Genomic DNA, 5,067 nt, shown 5'->3' with positions numbered 1-5,067 from the left:
ACCTTTCCCTAACCCCCAGCCTGACCCTCCCCTGTCCCAGCTCCATGCCTTTCCCTCGGGTCCTGTCGCTGTCCCCAGAGAGCAGAGCTCAGCGTCTGCCCCTCCGCTCCCCTCGTGAGGGAGCTGCAGGCCGCCATGAGGCCTCCCCTCAGCCTGCTCTGCTCAGGGCTGAGCAAACCCAGGGACCTCAGCTGCTCCTCATACATCTTGCCCTCTGGGCCCCTCACTATCTTCGTAGCCCTCCTTTGGACACTCTCTGATAGTTTTATGTCCTTCATGCACTGTGGTGCCCAGAACTGCACACAGTACTCAAGGTGAGGCCGCCCAGCACAGAGCAGAGCAGGACAATCCCTTGGATCCTATGGATCCAATAACTCATACTGTTACCTAGAGATTTCCAAAACCCCCTTCAGACCCTTTGGTTCATGCTGGTTACATTTCACCCTGGTTACATTTCCTCTATACCATACACTTTCTGGACAGAACTACCTTATTTTAGCCTTGACTTCCCTGCCTAACTCGTATTAATCCAAGTAGTTTCTCTTTTCATGCAGAGACAGCTTACACACCCAAGCAGCAGACTAACCCATTTCGTGCTCACATGGTGTCTTTGCCCTTGAATAGTTGCAGTCTCCACCCTAGCTCCCAGGAAAGGCTTTAGATGGTGTTGAATCCCAGGGTTTGAGCAGGGCGTCTTGCCCACAGCATGCTCCTGCACGTGCCACTGCTTCTACCCAAGCGGACCCCTGTGCATGACAAACAGACAGTGCAGCCATAGCTAAGAGGATGTCTTTCTGCTTCAAAGCCTCACCACAGGCCTTTGTGTTAAAAAAAAAGAGGACACAGGAAAGGACGGACATAAAGAAGGCAGAAATTGGTCTCTGCTGGTGGGCCGGCAGGCAGAACGTGGCAGATGACAGGCGGAAAGAGCCCAGGCCACATAATGTCCTCCTGCAGCGATCTCTTCCTTCCTCTGCGCAGAAGAGAGAAGCTGAAGTAGCAGCAGCAGGAAGGAGGGCGAGCAGCCAGCCAGCCTAGCACTCTGCTGTCACCCGCCAAGCCTGCAGTGTCAGCACGATCTCCTGTCACCTGCACCATCCTCTTTTGCTGGAATGTGTTACCCATGCTCAACAGAAAGGAAAGGGAAAGGGACCTGGATTCAGGACGGCTTCTCCAGGCATTTTAATGGGGCTGGTTGGAAGGTCTTCAGACCTGAATGGAAGGGAGCAAAATTGGATTTTGATCGCTCACTTCTGCTTGAGAAGCACTATACAGAAAAGTGAGCACAAACTTTTGAGGTCCAGCTGAGCAGGATTCCCCCCAGGGACCTGAGGGATTGAGAGAATGAGACACAAATAAGCCCAGAAGTTGAGATCCATTAGCAGGGAGATGTTTTATAAAAAAAAAAAAAAAAGCTTCACCAACGTCAGCAACAGCATTACATCTTACCACTAAGAGTGAGTTTTTCTTGATAGGAGAACACAGCCTCCTCATACTGCCAAAGCCTCAATTCAGTGCCAGCAGCCACATCCAGGCAGCACCTCCAGTTGCCACTTTTTGCTATCATCTGGCCCCTTGCTTCATTTTACTGCCAGAACTCTCACCTCCGTGCTCAGCCCCACTGTCACAACCCCCTGCCAACTGCCGGTTCCCACTGCCAGCTCTAGGCAGCCTTGTCTCGCTGGGTGCATCTGCACAGCATCCAAAGGCGTGCCTGCAGCCCACGTAGGCAGGCGGCAGCACCGACAGAGCCATGGTAATGCTGGCTGCAAACCCAGCCCAGCGAGAGCATCTCTGCTCCTTTCCTGTGTCATCGGGGAAGCCTTATCCTTTCCATAAAGATACCCCGGGGGGCCGCATGAAGGAGTTGTGGTAGCATGACTGATGTTAAAACAGCCAGCTAAAAAGGCAGCGATTCCCTAGTGAGTACGAACTGACAAGGACAGCACACAGTCGCCCTTGAGGAAATGGCTGAGCTGGGCCAAGATGTAATGTAAGAGACAATGAGTGGGATTTATATGTAAACTCTGGACACCTACAATGTGGAAGTGATTCATCTCGTTTTGAAGAGGACATCTGCATTTGGTCACATGAACTTCGCTGCTACGTTACTTCTCCTCCTACGTGATTCAGAACGGTGCTCTGCAATACCTAGCTCAGATGCCTTCAAGTTTGAATAGATAAATCTCGCCCTGCACCTAGAGGTGGTGTAGCCTCTTCTTACAGGGCAAATCATTCTGGAGGCCACAGGTTCCCCTGTCAGAATTTGCCATCTATCTTTCACCGCTGTTCATTTTCTTTTAAACTTCTGAGCTTTCAGAACTTCAGAAATCAAGGCTTTAAAAGGTCACACATTTTACCTTCAAGAAGCAATGTATTCTAAATGATAAAACCCAGTGGTTTATTCGAACTGTGACTGTAAAATAATACTCCTTTTTTTGATCTTTTGTTAGAATTAATTAGAATTCATTCACAAGCCTTTCCACTTTGATCTGTAAATCAAATTCCGACCCTACCAGCAGCTTGTGAAATATTTATTAACATAGGATTATTATCACAGCCTGATTATTGTCTAGATTATCCAGCAGCATACATACCAGCATACATACCAGCGTGTTATTGCTGAGAAACTTGGCCATGGTGTTTGTCTATAAATTATGACAGCAATTTTTCTGTGTCCCCCTCTCTGCCCTACTACAGGTCTTTGTTTACCCACATGTTTTGGTTTGACAGTACCGTTCCATCTTGACTGTCTCTTTGGCTTGCTACAGAGACATAATGTTGCCAAGCAAGATTACAAAATCGATATGATTAAATCAAATAATGGTATTACAATGAATAAAGCTTTGGAAGAGAAATTTAAATTACTCATGGAGGCCATTTATTTTAAAAACCAAGTGACTGATTTATGGTAATTTTCCTATGTGAGTAGGACTCCTAACCTTGCTTATTAAATGTAGAACTAGATATAATTTAGGGGAAAGATATAACAGATGCCTACAAAAGCATATGTGTCATGAAAAAGATGGATGAGGATTGATCCAAATACTTTCCCATAATCAGGGCCCATTGAATTAAAATACTCTCAAACAAACAAAAGAAGTTGTTTTTCTCGTAACAGGTTGTAAGCCTGAAGAAGTCCTTAATAGGGGATGTTGTGGACAAGAGACCCAAGGGAATACAAGCAAAAATACTCTGAGAAGGGGCTCTTTGGGTGTTATTACACCATCACAAGCTCAAGGAATTCCTTGGACACTGTTGGAAGCTGGACCAGTACTATGGAAAAGGCATCAACACAGGTTGCCTCATGTCCCATTACAGCCACTCTTGGAGATGAATACAGGACTAGATGGCCCTTAGATGCTTACACTGAGCTCTTCAGAGGTGGTTACTGCAGGCTGGAACTCTTTCCTCATGTGAAAACATGAGGAAGCACCTAAAGTCAACATCTTGACAGCAAATAAGTAGTAAGGTCTTAGGCTAGGGAAGATATGAGGAGAAACACCACAGAGGCCTCCGAAAACAAAAAGGAAGCAGCTTGTTTTGAATTAAGTAACTGGATGGGCAATAGAGGATTTGAAAAGGAGATGACAAAGTGAGGATTGGGAAAATGGCCTTTCAGCAACACTCTCAACAAGCAGGACAAGACTGTCAGCAGCACGGAAGAGCATGATGAAATGATTGCGATTTTGAAAGCCTGAGCAGAAGTTTTGCAAATCAGCTGTACTGGTCCAGGCTGTCAGCCCACCTCGCTCCGTGTGGTCCCTCTGGCTGCAGCAGCAACAAGTGCTTAAGGAGTTTGAGTTCCTTGTTGCTAGTTCGGAAAGCCAGTATTTTAGAGGCTGACAAAATGCATGCATAGCCCAAACACAGCCATGGCGAGAGAATCTGGCACATCTGCCCCACATCCCGGGTAGGACGCTCGCTTCCAGAGCTCCTCACTGCATGTCGGCCCTTGGAGCTGCCTCTGCTGCCACGGAGCCTACGGAGGGTGAGGAGCTGGGAAAATGAAGCAAGTGATGGTGACAGCTCTGGGCCTTTCTCACCCCCGGTGCCCTTCAGGAGCGTGCGGCAGTGACAGCTTTGTCTCTGCTGCCTGGGCTCCTTCACCAGGGCTGTCGCCATCAGGACATCCCTCTCGCCTGGCTCAGCACATCCCTGCCCGCATGGAAGGACCCCTGCAAAGCAGCATTAATTTAAGTTTGCATCCCATATTTAAACTTGAGTAATTGAACTTGAATAGCACGCAGTGATCGTCGTATTGTTGGCAGTGAGTGGGGAAAGGGAAATTTCAAGGCAAAGACGAAAATCTCTGCCTTACTCCTGCTGTGTTGCAGATGACAACTGCAAATCTTTGGGAGAAAAAAAAAAAATAATAATAATAGTGTCAGCGATATTTGTTTACGGGTATCTCTGGTTTTCATCCGCGCACTGCTGAATATAAACTCCCTGAATAACTTGGGGGCTGCGACCTGGCGCTTTTGTCTGGGTGCCGCGATGCAGCACACACGTCCCTTGGTGCAGCGTGGCCCCAGCGGGGCTTTAAAACCCTTCCAGCGGGGACACCTCGCCCTGGGGACACTTCGCCCTGAGGTGCCCCGGGGGCTGCGGCTGCTCCCCCTCCACCACCTCAGGAGGCGGCGCGGCCCCGGCCCCCGCCCGCCGCCCGCCGCCCGCCGCCGACCTCCGCGGGCCCCCGGCGCATGCGCGCTGCCTCCAGCGGTGCCTCCCGCGGGGCCGGGGCCGCAACGTGTTGCGCGCTGCAGCCCCCGGGGCTGTGCCTGCTGCGGCTGCTGCCCCCCCCTCCCCCCCTCTTCCTCCTCCTCCTCCTCCTCCTCCTGCTGCTGCTGCTGCTGCTCCCAGCCTGGCAGGCTCCAGCTGCTCGCATCAGATCCTTAAAGGACCCCTGCGCTCCCGCAATTCATTCCGGTGCTGCTCTCTCCTCCTCCTGCTGCTGCCAGCCCCCGCTGAGCCGCCCGGCGCGCTGTAGCCCGGCGTTTCCATGCATTGCCAGCCAGCCGCGGCCAGAACCGGCACCGGCCCCGAAGCGGCGGCGCGGGGACCTCT

Source organism: Netta rufina (genome assembly GCF_964035555.1).
Source record: "Netta rufina genome assembly, chromosome: 1".
In the NCBI taxonomy this organism is placed as follows: domain Eukaryota; kingdom Metazoa; phylum Chordata; class Aves; order Anseriformes; family Anatidae; genus Netta; species Netta rufina.
This window is presented reverse-complemented; position numbering follows the sequence as displayed.